General features: G+C 41.0%; 1 protein-coding gene across 3 annotated transcripts in view; it reads left to right on the top strand.

The window, feature by feature from the left end:
* Nucleotides 1–419: 419 nt before the first annotated feature.
* The window catches only part of LOC111873082 (putative fatty acyl-CoA reductase CG8306), a 45,988-nt gene continuing 27,209 nt past the window's right edge, over nucleotides 420–19,198 (top strand). The window contains exon 1 of one of the 3 annotated variants that reach the window (XM_023867485.1): nucleotides 420–651. The gene's annotated coding sequence lies outside the window, so the exon portion shown is untranslated. Of the gene's footprint in view, nucleotides 652–5,956; nucleotides 6,076–6,115; nucleotides 6,287–19,198 lie in introns of those variants that run through there. The other 2 variants (XM_023867483.2, XM_023867484.2) reach the window with 2 other exon arrangements.

Below are 19,198 nucleotides of genomic sequence, written 5' to 3'. Positions count from 1 at the left end.
TGAACCGATAAGACTGACAGAGGATCACGAAGAATAGAGACCATTATATTATGCTGTGGCGCTGGGGCGGGTTTTCTCCAAGTATTTCGGATTCCCCTACCAATCTTCATTCCACCAAATTCTCAATCATCATAATCACCCAAGGCAGGCTACAATAGGCAAATCACTGGCCGCCGTGACGAGTGGACCCAGTTGGACTCCACCCCTCACTAAGGGAAAATTTATTCCGTAAATCCACATGCGCTTCTGCAGGATGTTACGAAAGAGAAGGAAGGTTGGTAACACGCTAACGTATCACAAATAGTCACGGTTCAAGTACGTTTACTTTATGCACGTTATGACGTAAGTTCTCATGGCCTTCAACAAAGAGAAGCAAGGTTGGCAACGTGCTCAACGCATTTCAGAGAATCACGGTTCTTGTCTATTTATCCATTTAAACATAAGAAGACAAGGAACGTTACAGACCAATGAGAATTAAACAGAACCATCAGAATATTTTAATCTCTATTCTTCATCAGTTGTTATCAACCATCCGGTAAAAGGGCAGTGAGCTTTGCAAAGAATAGAGTTCTTCTGAGTCACATTGTACACTACTTATTATAGTGTACAAACAGAACTGTTACGACTGTATCGTCATATATACGTAATCAGGTAAGGAAATCATCTATTCTTCTACAGGACTGTCCTTACAATAAGCTGTACAGAAGTAATGTAACTCTTTATTATGACTTAAAAATGTATTTAATGCGTGCAGTCTTTATGGTATGCATCTTGTTTTGTATAATTCACTTAAAGAATATGATTTGAGGCAGTCTACACAACAATTAAGTTCATGCATACCATAAAGATTATAAATTCTAGTCACTCCTCTTACATAAATTAAATTTTCTGAACTTACGGTTGTGTAGATTGCTTTAAATCATATTCTTTTAATGCTTGTATTTACGACTATAGGTATTAGACTAATCGCCTGCATACATTCTTCGTAAAAATCTTATACAATAATGTATAATGTGAACAATAACAAGGCTCTTTAAGTCATTAAACCACACGAAAGTGCACTGCAAGGAACAGACACTAAATTATTCATGCTTTCATTAAATTCACCTTTTGGGAACCGAAGTATATGGTATCACGCATGCACTGTATCATTTATCACTGTCGTGTGGAATGGTGCTAAGTCTTCTAAACATCACTAAATCGTTTTATGCACCAAACTGCACTGATTCCTAGTGAAAAAAAAAAACCCGCTGGAGACTGCATTATGCATCATGCCAAAATTATAGTAGGATTATGGTGATAACCACCAATCAGGGAGGAAGGAAAGACACGAAGGACAGAACTGTTTTACATTGTAAATGCACAGATTAAAGCCTTCATGTGGTATTGAATCAAAGATACTTCAAAACGACACACACTTGACAATAGCAATCGAACTTAACCACAAGAGCACAGGAACAAATTTCAGTTGTCAGACATTTCGGAGTTGCAAGGATCTGGGGTTCAATGCGATTTCCCCTCCTCTACCGCTATCCAATGTATGAAGGATAGATGCGGCGACAGACCCCCACAATATCAGCTAAGCATTGTTTTGACCAGTACGCAACCAAAACACCTGGAAAGTGAGAGTGAATAACGTATATAGCACGACCCTTAATGTTTTCTACACACAGTTCTTTTGTCACTACAAGTACACGGACAACGAAGGAAGACACTATTTAACCTACTTTCTTTCCTTAAGGGGGAAGAATTTAGGTTATTGAGATCACTATGCTGCCTGTCTTTGTCTGCGTTTCAGCTCTCGAACAAGATGATCGACTTTCAACAAACTAGTAGGCAAATTTTATTATCCGATTTCCTGAAATGAATAGTAATAACATGGCGGACGCCGACATTTTGAGGAGGAAGCGATGATGTTGACACTTAATTTAGGACTTTGAAATGATACATAGCGACAGACATTCGAAAAATATGAAACTCTTATTAGGCCTTCAAAGTTATCTCTTTTCCAATTTTTCTTCATTTTTTCTAATGGATTATCGAAATGATCAGTTAAAAAGCAGTCACGTTAAAGCATCTGCTTATTTTAGATCACGCTGAAAATTGAAATATATGACGAAAAACGGACAGTACATTTAAAAATGTCATCACCCTTTCCTACACTCTCTTTCACCATTCACAGGTCAGAATCATCCTGTTATCTCATACGACAATACATACCTTCAGATATATTGCTGTTAAATAACGTATGGCTGTATTTCACAGAGAGGCGTTTTGACACCGAAAATTTGGAAGAATTTTATGTAGAACAGTCTTAAAGAGTTCGTAATCCTAATTGAACGGATAGAAATAAAGTAATGGCTGAGAATTCGATTGACCTGCGTAATGTTCCCCCCCTTTTTTTTCCAGAAAAAATACACAAACTTTCAAGCCAATATAAAAGTAGGGTGCAAATTATTGACGAAATTTTATAGTTTATTTCTGTCAATGAAAACTTTCGTTGTCTCATACCATTTAGTGACCTCAATATTTGTGATATATCCCCACATCATTCGGTGGAAAAAGAGAATGTAGCTCATGGAGGTCACGGTTTATCTTACGAAAAGCTAGTGCCCTTTATGGAGAAATGAGAGGGAAGTTTTAGAAGAGACGATAGATAGCCTGTTAAGATTACAACTTAGAGAGACGTTCACATACACTAACTAGACGAGGGATCAGTCCTGCAATAACAGTTAACCTCTAAATAGTATGTTTCAGTAGCCATAAATGGCCTTAGTTCTATTCCAGAAGCATTGGAATTTGTGTTTGCTTATATCGTTTAAAACAGAATCGTAAGACTAACCATTCATAAAGAGTTCTGATGTCAGTCTATTGCACTTCTAATATATAGGAGTACAAAAGCATTCGCAAAATGCAGAAACTCAGTAATCTTAAATTATCAGCTCATTCATCGTTACGTGATTTGTATTTCTGCAATCAAGTTGAAAGAACGCATTCTGAAAGGGATGTGTTCATGCCTTGACACATTTCTTATCCGAGTTATTCAAGGGGTTTCAGTGACGTAGGGTAGTGAAGTCTGCTTGTACTGAATGTTGTTTCATTTTGATCCATAAGAATCTAACAAACCATTACTTCACAAGAAGCTCAAATCGTTATTAACTATATTAGTTTTCTCCTAAATAGTTCGTTTGTCTGTCTCTGACATATGTAATGAGATACAAGAAAAATGATTTATGACTAATACAATTTTACTTGTTCTGTGATTAGCTTTGCAACTACAGATTTGTATCTGAATAAATTACATTAACATCAAGGCTCAAAATGACGTACGTTGAAGTAAAAATTCGTATCTGGAAATTGTGCTAATTCCAATTGAAGACATCACCGTTCTCGTCCTTTGGCTCTGAAGTCCTCACTCTTTATTCTTCTTCCAGATAGGGGTACAGCAAGGCACAATCATAGGAGTAAGAAAATTTAAGTCTTCTCACAATTGACTGTTAATGTTCCGCCTGTACGTAGGCAGGATTTCCTCATATTCAAGTCCTGGTTTCGAATTACGGCCTCGGANCGGAATAAACAAATCATGAACTTAAATCAGTGCAACAGGACGCTAAAATATAACATGGTTTTGAATTCATTTAAATTTTGTGAAACACAACACAGTGGGGTGAAGACCATAGGAAAATCAAGATTTTGAGATGTCTCGTTTGAGGTATGAACACAGGAGATTACTAGATCTGCAAACTTTATTTCTAGTAAGTACTTTTTCCACGGTCTCTTTTTGAATGGATTGTGGGTTAATGGGCTTAAAGTCGACTGGCTATTCGCTACTTACAGTAGGCCTGTATTAGACACACTACAACAATATGAAAATTAGTGGTAAAGCTGGATATTACGGTCTTAAGCGTTGTAACACCGTGTAGTTCGACGACAGTCTACTTTTCGGAGGAAGTTTTCGCCTCTGTCAACATAGTCCAGAAATAAGAACAAGGAAACCAACAGCAGCAGAAACTTTCCTTCTGCTGTTGTTGGTTTCTACCAGTATTTCGATTTATATGTCGTTGGTTAATTAACTTCACGGCCTTTCTTTAAAAATTCACAGTTACGAAGCTCGCCAGTAAGTTCTTCTGTCTTCTGGAACCTGAAAATTCATTACCATGTTACGAATTAGACCGTATCCTGAAACAGTTCGATCCAAGCCACAGCCTCACACACTCTTTCCTAAGATCCGTTTTAATATTCTCCCATCTATATTCAAGCCTCGAGGTTTCTCGTTTTCTTAAGTCTAAATACTCTTCTCAGCGTTTTGTACTCAAATATTTATCCTTAGAAGGTGAAAGAAGAAGTTTCGCACCCTCACATATCATTGTTGATTATACCTATCCGACCGTCGCGTGCTTTGATGTCCAATGGCGCCGCCCATAAGAAGCCAGATTTCCCGTTTCTCTCCTCCGCCACCGGATTGTAAAGTCTTATTAACGTAAGCAGTGGAATCAATTCACAGGTTGCTCATTTGGACGAAAGTTTAGCAACATTTCTATAATAACAGCGTAGGTCCAATTACAGATTTGTCATGGGTTTACTTGCTAGGTATACCAGAGTCTCTTTGACGTCGATTATTCTAATTTAGTCCGTCCAGTGCGCTAAAAATTATTATCTGTATATTCTTTCTTGCCGTGGTACTATGAAGTAACATTACTAAAAAAAGGATAACAATATGTAGGATTTGAGGTTCTCACAGCGGTGGTTATGAATATTTCTATCTTCTGGGATATAACGCAGTGTAGTCCTTTAAAAGCAGATTTATCATTACGGCCTGCTTCGCGCTGGCTTCTTTCTTTCCTTATTCTTCGATCCTGAAGATGGATGCGACATATTCCTCCGAAAAGTCGGTTGGCTCTCAACGGGCTACACGGTGCTATGTCCCAGAAGATATAACTATCCCTGTTACAGGCCGTGAAGGCCCATGTGGTTGTGAGACGTCGAGGCTGCTACATTTTCTCTAGACAATCGGCTCACAGATGGCGGTAAGGTTTTCAGCCTTACGCCGTCCTTTATCCATCAGGACGAATCCTGGTACTCATTTCTGCTTGAGGTTGAGTCTACCCCAGGGCCATAGTGCGGCTGGAAGGATTACGTAAATTGAAATAATCCACCTCATCGGGACTTGAATCTGCGACCTTCCGGCTTGTAGCATAGGGCCCCAACCAACTACGCTGCCGCGTGCCCCCCCCCGGCCCCAGAAGAGAAAGTCCTTCAGGAAAACAGCAGTTTCGTACAGCATACATGTGGACAAGTGCTTAGAAGCAAAGAACGACAGACTGTTTCGACTTTATTGTAAGTAGACCTACATTAAAAGTAAAATTTTCAGAAATAATGTAGTTACGTAAGATCTGAAGCTTGCACGGCGAAATCAGCCGTGTCAAGATGGAATCGATTTTCAAAGTTCCGGGTAATATCTTTGTGTCCATCATCAATCTCTGATAAATATATTCAATAAATGAGGGGCAGAGAGATTTTCTGAAAGGTTCGAAAGCAGTTCTAATTTGAAAATGCAGCTGGATTGAAAGTGAAATTACGCAAACTATAGGCATTTCAAAAGCTACTGTTGCGACACCCTAAGTAAATACATAGCAATAAATTATATAGGTAAGCTATTCATTTTCGTTTCTTCTTGCAACATTGCCACTTTAGGCTGAAAATAATATTGAAGCACATTGTAAAATGTGGCCGCGCAACGGTCACGCCATTAACATTTGTTCTACGAGTCTGAAATGAACCTGAGTGGCCTGTATATCCCGTTGTATGTTGGTAAAACCATCGCGGGCGCTCTCACATGCACATTGCTAATTTAAAAATGGCGGTTATATTGCTGGCAGTAATTCACATTGCTCCCACTAGAAGGCGCCTCTTGGCATGAGATAATGTGCAAGGGACGCCAACATTTACGGCTTGGCTGTTTCCTCTGCGTTGGCAGTGTTGTGTATGCGAAAGGGTTGGTGAGATGTTTTTTGACGGTTCTGCGTGAGGTCTTACTCCGTGGAAATACCTGCGCACTTGTCGTCCTCGTAGCCGGTAGGATTACTTTTTGTTATTAATGTGTTGACGTCAATGCTGTAATTGACTTAGTTGCAGCAAGCACATTTCGTTCTAAGGAAAATGTCTTGACGGTGCAGTAACGTGGGAAAAATCGATTGTCAAAGGGACACCGGTCAGAATACTTATGTATACTGTACTGTGATTAATTAAATTTTGTACATTTCAATAGAAAACATCGCCTTTCTACGTAAGTAACTAGGAAGATTTTATTTATAAAATACGTCGTTCAACAATTGCATGTTGCCATTCATTTCTGTGGATATTATTAAACGTTTTCATGCACAGTCATATGGAGTTGCTTCGTATACGTATAACTGTAATATTTGTGGCAGTGTTCATGTTGACAGAGGAAACTTTCCATAGCACATAACTGAAGCTATTGCCTGTCATTAAGAATACAGACATCAGGGACTGATTCCTGTCGGGATAACCCCGGCCTGTTCAATGGGTACCGAGGGCATTGTATTGTGGGGGGATGGTAAAGCGGCCGGAGCGTGAAGCTGGGTTTTCGTCATGTAGTGCCGTGGTTTAAAATGTGTGTGGCCCTTTACCGCCACTTTCTCGTAGTCTACTTCGCGGTACATGCATAGACAACTTTACAGAAAAGACCACTGCACAAGTTTTGCTATGTTAAAAATTACAAACATGGTGACGGATCAGAATTTTTGCCGTGTTTGACATCTTCGCCGTCACAGGAATACAGTAGTATTACTGTGGTGGAAATATGTAACGTAAATATGTTATTTACTCATGTATAATTCATCTTATTCTAATATAAAGAAAGCTGGCATCTTTTATTTTTTCGGAAATTCATCTTTGACATAATGATGTTTTCTGATGTCATCACAAACTTGAAAACAACCTGAACCTCTCTCTCAAGCGCCGTGCCTATATTTCATGCAACACGCACGCGAAAAGCTTTTGTATGTCATTTTAGGCAGGCATATCATTTTCTGCTATGTTCATAGGTGCAGATGGATTAAGCAAACTCCAAATGTGTGTCTTGAAGTTGTACATACATCACTGACCAAGTTGTTAATGTATTACAGATGCAGCCCGTTATACATATATATAACATAGCATGCAGTTAGGCGTTGCTTGTCCTTATATTGCGTTAAACATTTATCATAACAAAAAACGAGAGCTGAGGACCTTGATGACCTCAAACATCTTGAATGTGCCTTAACCTTTTATATACAGTAAAACCAGTCTTAAACGAAATCTCAAAGGTCCAGAACATGTTTTCTGCTGAAGCGAGGTATCCGTTTAATCAAGGCATACTATAATAATTAAACCAGGACATGAACATATTTGAGACAAAATAAAGTAACATATTCATTAATTTATTCAAACTATAGTCAGTGAGCATATGCAAAGTTTTCTGCATGCAGTTTACTCTCTTGGCTGCATGATTTCCCACACGTCAAACACTTTAGCTTGCGAAATTACACTAAGCTTGTCTGAATCATTTCGTTGTACGGCAAATTCTTGCAGTTCCTTTAAACTGTTGACAGCACCTTCAATAAGTTGTCACTCCGCTTTTCTTCTTCTATCACAATGTCATTTTCCTCTTCTTCCTCTTCCTCCTCCTCCTTTCTTCATTTTCGACTTTAAAATTCTGAACTAATGCATCGATATCTGTTGTGTCTGGTTCTGTTTGCACGCCTTTGTCTATTTCCGTTTTCTTCTTTAGAATCTCATACTTGAGTTTTACCGACGTTAAACATCTTCATGATCTGTTTAATAGACAAGTTACCTCGCTCACTCGCATGAATCACTTTTACTGCTGTGTTAAGCTCAAGCACAACTCTTGTCTTTGTAGCCATGATAACTGCTAGACTAAAGTAAAAATGTAGGCTTGGAGCCTTTACTGAGTAAAATTTCCGGAAGGGCAAACAGTTCAATTGAATTTCAGTGTAGGTAATGCAGTACCGTTAAAAGCCGAATTGAAAAAGTTAGAGAAAACAAAATTCTGTAGAATGTATAGGATGCCTACAGTTCTTCTAAATGATGCATTCTGGAAGACTGGAATTTTTCCGTATAAAGGCTTATTTTGATTTCCGTTTCCGCGTTAGACAGTTTCCGTTTAATCTAGGATATTTAACATATTTTTTTCAGCCCCCAAAATCAAGGGACCTGAAAATATTTCGTTTAAGACAAATTCCGTTTAATAAAGGGCCCGTTTAAGGCAGGTTTTACTGTATATATGTATATTCTTTGTAGACTGATCCCCCATTGAAGCGTTTGTAACCCTGTAAAGCTGTCATGAAAGTAGCTCAGTCTATGCATCCGTCCGCCCGCCCGTCTGTGCGCGTGAATCAGTAAGAGAGCTGCTGAACGCATTTTTATTAAATTTGATATTGGTGACTATGAAAATTTGTATAAACATTTTTTTATTGCTAGTGGGGTGGGACTAAGTCCTTTGTACTGCGGCCACTTCTGGTCTATTGTACCAGCCCTAGATGATGGGTGAGGGTGATTGTGGACCAATTGGTGGAATGAAGATTGGCAGGGGAAATCGAAGTACTCGGAGAAAACCTGCCTCAGCGCCACTTTGTCCACCACAAATCCCACTTGACCAGACCCCGGGATCGAACCCGGGCCACTGCGGTGGGAACCCAGCGATTAACCGCTTGAGCTATGGCGCGGCCTTGTATAAAGACATACTCTCATTTTTTTTTTTTCCGCGTATCGCTATCGTAACCTGTTTCTAGCAACAATTTTAGAGGACACTGAAATACGCATTTTAAGTCCAGTACACTTTTCCGTGGATATTATAATTTTCGAGATAATTAAACAAACATGGCACTGTGCGTACATTCTAAACTAACAAAAGGCACTTGTCTCCTGAACACACACCAAAAGATTTCCGAAGTTGTCAATAATATATGAACGATGCTTCAGCTCACCTGAATTTATAGGTTCACATACAATATATAAATATGCATTACATGTAAGATGTAAGTGATGGCGCTGCCTGAGTCTTTTATAGGTAGATCTCCAAGAAAACAAATGGTTCAGTCAATTATGGAAATATTTGCAAACTTAAGTAAACTTCAGTTAATTTTGAAAAAAACCTTTAATAGACGTAAATTAATTTATATTTAAATGTTAAACGTATATAGGCCTACAATATATCTGAAACATATTGCACGCCAACATTACATATTTAAGATATCAGCATTTCGCGTGTTGGGGAGTTTATGAGAAACTGCATGTAGGGTCAGCTGAGTAAATTTTAGGGTTGAGAACTACTACTGTATTACGGATACCATAAGCCACCATTGCAAAAGATCTCTTGAGCGCTCCGTTCGAAAATGTAATTTTTGACGGTACATAAACTCTTATTTGTATTTTGTATAAATTAATAAATATGGTCACGTGTATTAGTGACTTTAGACGCAGGTTTGTTCGATGAGTCGGTTTATTGGATATTCACCAGTCGGAACTACAATTAGTTATAGCACTTTAAATCTTACTGTGACACTTCGTTACTACGAACTATGGTAACACTCTAAAGGTAGCTGTAACTACACGACATAAAATAAAATGTGTATTGCCTGTGTGTCAGTGCCTCGAAAGCATACTAATTCACTTCTGACATCTGTCCTTGATTGGAGTCGAGTCTTATGTTAGACCGTCGGCCAGTCTCCCATCTGTGGCTTACGAGCAGCTTTTTATTATTGTCAGACAGTTGCGGGTTTGTGGGGCGCTCTCTCTGACTAGAGGACGGGTTTATTTACAATTGCTGCTGGTCCTCGACAGCGCATTCTTTCTCGGGTACGGGTCCCGTGGGACTGATGACCACATTTTATTTTCTCAGATTCGAGACTTTCCTTTTCGTCGCCTCCTACGACTCGCAGGGCAACAGTGGCGTCGCTTTACGACTGACGGTTTACCGCCAATCAGTTCGTCTTGGCGTCAGACCCCTTGAGGACCACGACCAGAGATTTTTTTCCCAACTGAACTCTTGCGGTAATAGTCCTTATGTAACATCCTGTCTGACGAGAAGATGGGTTTGTCTCTTATGAATACGCCTGGCCTTTCGTCAAGTGTATATTTCGCACATATAACATGTTATTGAAAGTTCTTCCTTTTGCACTACACGCAAGTCCTCTGTCAGTACAGGCTTTACAGAGCAGATCATGACTAACTTACATATCTGATGCTACAGTCATTTGAACGGTCGTAAGCTTGACCACCGTCAAGTTTAAGCCTCACATTTTCCCCGCATCTCCAAGTCCAAGTCACATTGCCCCATCTAGGGATCATGACCAAATATTTATTACTGTTTGGCATTTACGGTCTTGTTTTTGTGGGGCGCCCTCTCTGACAAGAGGACGGGTCTGCCTATTGTATATGCTGCTGGCCCTTGCCAGTGCAGTCTTTCTCGGGTCTGAGTCCCTTGGGACTCGAGACCATATTTTACTGTCTCAGATTTGGGACTTCCCTTTTCGTCTCCTCCTGCGACTCGCAGGGTCACGGTGGAGGCATTCGACCCCGCCTCCACACGGGGATCCCCGCATCTACACGGCTTATAACTGTTAGGCGGCCGTGATAACAGACACCGCCTCGAAGGGTTCTACTTTGTTCTTTGAGATCCCGTTGTGTTGGAAGCCATTGTAATCACCGTGATAACCATATCTGCTGCCGTATATTTGTTTACAGTGTAATCTCGGAACGTGTGTAGCCAATCGTTACCTAGCAATGGCTGACTTCACTGCGGAAACAATGTTTACCCAGCCGTTGGTTGGCAATGGACGTTTGCTTGGACTTCGATATTTCGGCCTTAGGCTGCGCGTCACAGTGTATTACCACAACTGTCGATTCTGAATCTTATGGCTACATATTTTTCGTGCCCCTATTTCTGATGACAAAAAATTTGCGCCGTCGTGCACAATTCCGTATCATACATGTTCAATGTACGTGAAAATGACCTCTTTTCGATTTTAATACGACATGGAAGCCTTTAATTTTTATGTTGTAAATATATGTAGACGTGTTAGTAACATATTTGGAGACTGTTAATTATAGGTATTATACAGTGCATGGTAGATAGCTTCCGGGCCGCTGAAAATCCGTGTTATTTTAGCAGTCCTTGGATCAGTAAAAAAAGGTTGAGAACCACTGCCGGAGACTGGTACCCATCCTCTTTGCTGAACGTGAACAGTTGTGCGTTAATGATACTATGCGTGCTTTCATAGGAGTTTCTCTTCGTCATGGCTTCAAATGTCTGTATTTCCTGTAGAAGCGGAGAGTTTCCGTTGGAGAATTGTGAGAGTGCTGACCTACTCTCTGGCTCAAATGAGTTGCTATTCCAAATTCAGGTAACTGTTATGTGAAATCGTAACACAGTATCCGTAAAACATAAAATAAGAACCAAATATAATGCACTTCCGCAACCTCTTATTGGACAGAAACGTCTGCAGCTGATACAGCTTATGGATATCATACTGTCACGTGTTACAGTGACTAAAGACGGGGTTCGGATTGGTAATTGGATTTATTGACCACTTACAGGTCATAACTACAAATAATTATGATACTTTTAAGGTCTTTCATTCTGGTCCGTCACATTAACCAATTAACAATCATGATTTCTTTTTCTACTATAAATGCCTCTGATGATGGCTCCGTGGTGAGCCGAAACATGTAAGGCAGGTGCTGACGAGGTGGAAAACTTAAAAAAGTGTCACATTTGACGGAAGGAACTTGATTGTTAATTATGATACTGTTACTGATTCTCATACTACAAAGCACTTCATGCTACTCTCTTCAGTCTATCTCCACTAGTCTTCGCGGGTTTATAACACAGGAACTATAGAAGTCCCCCAAAATCACGCACTCCCAGTACCACTGCGCTACAGCACACATGAAGTCTTCAAATCACAAGTTAAATGATCACAGGCTGACTTCTTGTGCTCTTCTCTACTCCTAGTTCCAATTCGCTCTCCAGCTTACCGCTTACTGCGGTACTCCTGCAGCTTACAGCTGTACTCCTGCTGCTTACTGATGTACTTCTCCAGCTTACTTGTTCGCATGTTTATGCCGCTACTCCTCATTCGTAACTGCCCTGAATCATCCTGGAATCTTACTTATATAACCGCGGAACGGACATGCATCACAGGAAACATATGTCACGTGATCACTACCTACTGTTTTTTACGTCACCGCAGACACGGAAAACACAGCTTTCTATATTGTTGCGTATTGGACCGTGTTCACAGAGCTTGCTGCCTGGCAACGCGTTGATCAGACCCGTTACAATACACTGACTGGCTCTGATATAAGGTTATTGCGTGAAAGTTTATTACTGTAGATATTATCTTGCGCTAATGGAAAGTGTGCCCTCAGGAGGAATACAGAGAGGAGTTCGGGAACCCATGTTATTTTCCCCCAAAATCTGAATATCGTGAGAAGTCCATGTTGCTTTCCGTTTAAAAAGTGTAGGGATGGAAGGCTGCCTGCCACGGGCGTGGCTGCCATTGCCCTTATTCACGGTAGACTCCCCAAAAGCAATATCTGACCACGAAATTTCATTTTACAGTTTGGTTTCGTGCATCTTCGCCCATCGTATTTTCCACCCAATCATGCCTTCCCGGAGAACAGTGAGTGATGTTAGTCCAGGCTTTGCAAAGCAGATCATGCCTGTCTTAACGTATCTTATGCAACAACCGCAGCTTAGTCACTTAAATGGCCGTAAGCTTAATCACCGCCAAGTTTAAGCCTCCTGTGTTTTCTTCGCCTTGTCCTATACCTCGAATATGTTCATTCTCATGATTTTGTACTTGTTGCCTGCACAATTTTGTTATATAATCATATACTCGTACATACAGAAGGTTAAAAGCTGTGTGCAAATCGCATACCGGTTTTTACCTTGGAAAATTTCCAGTGGTGCGCAGAACTTTGTTTTGCACGCGCTGTAATTTTAAGAGGTGGGTGTCTGCCGCTAATTTCCAGACTTGAAAATCGTTATTGATCTGATCAGTACCTTATGGAGGATTACTTTAATGTTGGCGCTAAAACTCTCACATCTGAATAGGGAGTAGATTCTAATAAACGTTCTGAAGTCCTTGGCTTCAGTCATATCTATGTGCAATCTTCATATAATCCTCAATCACAGATTACACGGAGATATTTTACATGATTGACAAAAGGGATATTCCGTCTATTCTGTGTAAGATGAGCCTCAGGGGGTGTAAATTTATGAGAAAACTAAATGACCCTGACTCTTACTAACTGCCCTGCTTATAACATCTCGGCACGGACTACACAGAAAACACCGTTCCAATATTGCTCTGCAGTTATCGTGGAAACATTCGTTTTTTGCCAAGCCGTTACCTGATATTCAGTTATTCAGTATAGAGGGGGTGGGTTTCCCCATGCACCGCGACTAATAGTCTACTGTACGTCCCCCTTTAATTTCTACTGTCGCGATACCCTACCGATAGTGGTACCCGCTATCTCCCCTTTCTGCCAGCGAGGTCGGCCCTCTACTGGCAGTGGTACCCGATATGCCGTTACCTAGTAACGGCTTTTATTATATTGTAGCATCCTGTTGCACTTTTCGCGTAGTGTTTTTATTAGTTTTACAGTCTTACGTGCCGCAACTTACTAAAACTTAATAAAAGCCATTAACTTTAAAAATTTAGACATGTTTCGACCGAAATGATCATCATCAGGTGTTAAAATTGTAGGCGAGGAAACTGCTGTAGGCTGTAGAATTAATTAAAAACACTAAGGCGGGATAGCGCAGTCGGTACAGCGACTGGCTACGGGCTGGACGACCGAGGGGCCGGAGTTCGAGTCCCGGTAGGGTCAAAAATTTTCTCTACGTCATCCAGACCGGCTCTGGGGTCCACCCAACCTCCTATCCAATGGGAACCGGGGTCTCTTTCCTCGGGAGTAAAGCGTTCAGGACTAGAAGCTGACCACTCACCTCTAACTAGTGCCAAGGTCAAGAAAATATGGATCTATACATCCACTCCCTTATACGCCTTCATGGGGTAGTGCTGAAATAATTAAGCACAAGGACTAAACGCTTTTGACTTTAAGGTTATATAGGTGCTTCTTTCGCGGTTGTTGCCTACGAACGGGTCTGCATGCCACACTATTGTTAATTAAATGGGAGGCCTACATGCATCTGTTTTTCAGGGCTAGTAACCTTACTTGAGATCATAACCCTTGCGAATACAGAGTTGTGCGTAACAGTTTCAATAATTAAAGTGGACAGGAGCTAAATTGATTGGAGATGTAGTCATATATAGCTGCACTGAGTCTAGCCCTCGCCATCAAGGTCACTCCATGATTGCTTTTAAAATTAGTCTCTCATGTGTCCCAGGCCTTCGAAGAGGTATTTTCCTACAGCATGCACTACAGACTTAAAAGTCCATGTTTTAGTGTTACGTCATGCTCATCCTTGTATCTTCTTTGTGAGTAATTCATTTTTATGGGGGGTTTCTTTCCTGGACACGAGTTATGATCACAAAGTATGAGTAAAGCAAGCGAACTTTCAGCTTAGTAGACAAGGATCCGATCACACTGGCCGCGCGGTCTGAGGTACATGCTTTCTTCGACAGCTTGAACATTGCGATCGTGAATTCGAGTCCCACTCAGGGTATGGATAAACGCATTTCTCTGTGTTTGTCTTGTACTATGTAGGTAGAGACTTTCGCGATGGAATGATCCCCCGTCCAAGGAGCCATACGAACTGCCTGTATGAGCCATCATTTCAGAAGTCAGGATTGGAACAGGCCGGTGGGCCCAATACGTAAAGGCTGGAGAAGAAGAAGAAGAAGAAGAAGAAGAAAAATCGGTTCAGATGATACAGGTGCCGCACACCCATAAAAAACAGTACAATTACAGTCGTGTGTGTGTTTTAGTGTTTAGATAGTGAAGGGTGGCAAGCATTTTTTGAAAATAATCTGATGGTAAGTTCCTTATGCATATGATGATCATGATAACTTTACATCTTGCGAAATTCTGAATTGGAGCGACTGAATCGCCTCGCAGTGTAGGATCGTATTTTTGTTCACCGTAAAGCAACGGCATAGCGGTCACTGGAATTCCGTATTTGGCGTTTCAGTTTGATGTCAGTAGCCAATGAACCATTACATGCCACTAGTACGGATCTGTATTTTTATTTGTGGTGTATTTAGCGACGTTATGAGTGTTACTAGGATGAGTAATAAACAGCGAATGGGGAAGGACGCGGAAAGAAGGTTCTGTGTGATAATTTGGGATGCTATTCCGACATCTAGGATGACAGAAGAAAGCTACAAAAACCTTCAAGATACCCACTCTTCGGGATGATATTGGAACGCAGGACGTCCTGGATATTAAGCAGAACGCGATGTACACTTAAAAATTTTGCATTAAACTTCTTATGTGCTGGGGAGCCGGGATATTGTGGCTGCGGGCTGGACGACTAAGGAGTCTGAGTCGAGGCCGGCTCTGGTGTCCATCCTACCTCCTATCCAATGGGCACCGGGGGCTCTTTCCCTGGGGTAAAGCGGCTGGGGCGTGAAGCTGACCACTCACCTCCAGCTAGTGCCGAGGTCAAGAAAATGTGGGTCTATACAACTACTCCCCCGTACGCCATCATGTCATAATGCTTAATTATGTATTTAAGCACCGGGACAACTTTATCTTTACTGTTTTATGTGCTGATACCATTATACTAAAAATTACAATCATGGCGACTGCGCGAAAATATTTATTTTTGTTACTGAATGTCACATTTATTGATGTGCTAAACTGCGACTTGGAAAATTCCTGCAAGAAAGAAAGACGCAGTTTCGAGTTAAGTTTCATAACTGTTTATCGTAGAAAACAAAGATTTGGAAACAACATGTTTAAGTGATTTTGATGCTGTTACGAACCCTAAAATACACGATGCTGATGGCATGTGCGCTTTCTATTTCTGAGCGCTCTTTCTGCAGTTGACACGTTGATCCAAACAGCAGTACTGTCTCTCAGTCCACGTGTTATGTCCACTTAATCGTTTTTGGTATTCCGCTAGACACGCTGTTTAGATATTGCAGGAGTGTGCATTTAGAAGTTGGCTATCGCTTACTCTAATTACAGTCAAGGTGAACCGATAATAATTCTTCATTAGGTAATGAAAAGAAAACGAAACATAAAATGAACCATGCTTATATGCATTTATTTATGATTTACCTGTTAGGTATAATTCATTATATTTTATGTGCAGCGTTACATTATTTTTTTCAGGCTGTTTAAAGTACACTGGCGGGCCGCGGGTTATTCATTACTGGTATAGACTAAATGTGGACTTTGCCATACATAAAACTGCAGTCTGATATTTCTCTGTCGCCCGATTTGTAACGTTTCGACAAGACAGAGTTCATTCACGGATGTATATTAGTATAAACAGTGACAAAATTCTCCTCGCAAAGATGTTAAATTGCTGTATTTTTAATTTCTTAATAATAAAGGTCGCACCATAGCTCAAGCGGTTAGTCACTGGCTTCCCACCGCGGCGGCCTGGGTTCGATCCCGGGTCTGGTCAAGTGGGATTTGTGGTGGACAAAGTGGCGCTGGGGCAGGTTTTCTCCAAATACTTCGGTTTCCCCTGCCAATTTTCATTCCACCAGTTGCTCCACAATCACCCTCACCTATCATCTGGGGCTGGTACAATAGGCCAGAAGTGGCCGCAGTAAAAGGGACTTAGTCCCACCCCACTAGCAATAAAAATATTCTTAATAATAAAAGGTGTTCGCACATTTTGCGGGTACAAACAAATCATTTTCAGTTGGAGCATCATCTGGAGACTTTTTATGCCTACTTTATTTAAATCTTGAAATTCACAGCTTCGGAGGTGGATCGGCAGTAGCGCCACGTAATGTAGGATTCTTAAATGGTGTGTGATAATAGACCATTAAAAAGTGCTGTTTTTTTAAGATAACTGAAGAAGGATTGAAAAGAGCAAATTCTGTAATCAGCCTTCGGTTTAAGGAGAGTGAGTGTTAGACAGTTCTGAGCAACTCAGCTCCATGGAGTTAGCCTGTTGAACTATTGGAGCTGTCTGCGTATGAAACTTGGAACAGAGATGTATCGTACCAAAGGCCTATCTACAGACGCTATGTAGTAGTTTCCACCCAACGGGTATAAGCTGGCGCGGAATTTTTACCGTTGTCGGCGTATGATATGCTAGTTGGAATTACGCACAAGATGGACCACTAAACCGATCAGTGTCCGCGCGGCCTGAGGCATGAACTGTCTTCGCGGGTTCGAATCCCACTTGAGGCATGGATGTCTGTGTTTATCTGTGTGCAGGTAGCGGCCTTGTAACGGGCTGGTCCCCGTTCAAGGAGTCGTACCGATTGTGTAAATGATGAAGAAACTGAAAAGCGGCCAAGGTCCAACAAAGGGCAGTAGATATATAGTAGATGGGTCATTAAGTAGTATCATTATCGATGTATAGTTATGGACACTGTACTGTATGGGTGGAAAGCGGCCTCCGTAGTCTAAGGGTAACGTTCCCACCTCATGACTCAAGGTACGCGGGTTCAAACCCGGCGGAGGTCGTGGAATTTTTAAGCGCAGAAAAATTCAGGGAACAGGTCCTCCGGGAGGGACTTTAAGCCATGAGTTCCGTGTCTCTAGGAGACCTCTGAGCTAAATTAGGCAACAATTTCCAGCCCAAGTAGTTTCCAATGCCTCTGGTAGATGGGGGAAAATATCAGGTACCGACGGCCGACCTCGTTGGCTGAACGGGGCTGATAGCACGCACCAGTACCGGTAGGGTATGGGGACAGTAAAAATTAAAGGGGGACGCACAATGGACCAATAACTGGTCTAAGTGCATGGGGAAACCCACCCCATCTAATAATAGTAATAATAATAAAATAACATTATGGGTGGAATTTTTGAAGAAGCAGGCGTTATACTTTTTCTTTTCCGCTCCATGACTTTTCTCCAGTTCAAAATTCGGTTTTGAAACTGCTAATCTTGCAGGAATTTGGCAAGGCTCCTTGCATAGGGGATTGGACCCTCGCATGGGCGGCACAAGACAACACAAACAGAAAAAAACGCGGACACGCGTCCATGCCCCAGATGGAATTTGAACGCCCGGTCCGAACATTCGAGTACCACGTGCCTCAGACCGTCTCTCACATAGCTGACTTAAATGTGTTACTTAACTTTCATGCCTTAGGCTTCTCCTTGTGAACAGTAATGAAAGAATGACGTGAATGTGGACCTTGGCTTTCATGACTGCTCTTTGTTAGTTGCAACAATTTCCATTCTGTTCAGCTGCTAAAGACAACAGCATTCCCTTTTAGAGTTCCTATACAGGAAGTCCTGAAAAAAAAGTGGCCATCATAGGCATATGAAGATGACGATGGTGATCGTGGTGATGTGATGATGATGCTTAAGTTTGGTACCAGTGTTGATGGAGTTTCCATGTCACAATTATTTGTGTCAATAAGGAGACATGTGTTGAACTTCCAAGTATATTTGCTTTACTTATGACGCAAAAATTCTATGTGCATATGTATTTTATTCGTTTACTCCCAATGAATAACTCAAACTGTAAACGGAATTTCCTCGCTTGTAATTTCATGTAAAATATTCCAGGAAAACTACGATATGTTACCCTGAGATGTAAACATAAATTTCAGTTATTTTTTTTATTTGTTGACCGTGGTCATAAAACGTAGAAAGGACCCGGGACAATGGATGAACTCACATAAGAATAACTGCTTCTAGTATTGCTGGATACGGTGAGCTGTAGGCTTATGTGCATGAAACGCAGAGCTGTGCTCGACCGTTTAGAATTCTGAATTAAGTTAAAAGTGTTAACTAAATTTAACGAAACTGAACACATTGGAACTAGTTTTAACCAAGCTTTAGAACACTCACCTTGAAAAAGTAATTAAATCCAGCAACTACGTATGATGATCTTATAAGGTCAAAACATGTCATCATCATCATCATCAGTAATCTGTCAAGACGACAGGTCCACAGTCTCTTTCAAAACAATTCCTCCACTTAATGCGATCTAGAGCTTTCTCCTTCAAATGACAGTATCCTCTTCTGTCCCCAAGGTCATCCAGCATCTTCTTACGTCTTCTTC

This window comes from Cryptotermes secundus, unplaced genomic scaffold (genome assembly GCF_002891405.2).
Source record: "Cryptotermes secundus unplaced genomic scaffold, Csec_1.0 scaffold120, whole genome shotgun sequence".
NCBI lineage: Eukaryota > Metazoa > Arthropoda > Insecta > Blattodea > Kalotermitidae > Cryptotermes > Cryptotermes secundus.
Note: the sequence above shows the minus strand (reverse complement) of the source record. Positions and strands in the feature narration are given on the sequence as shown.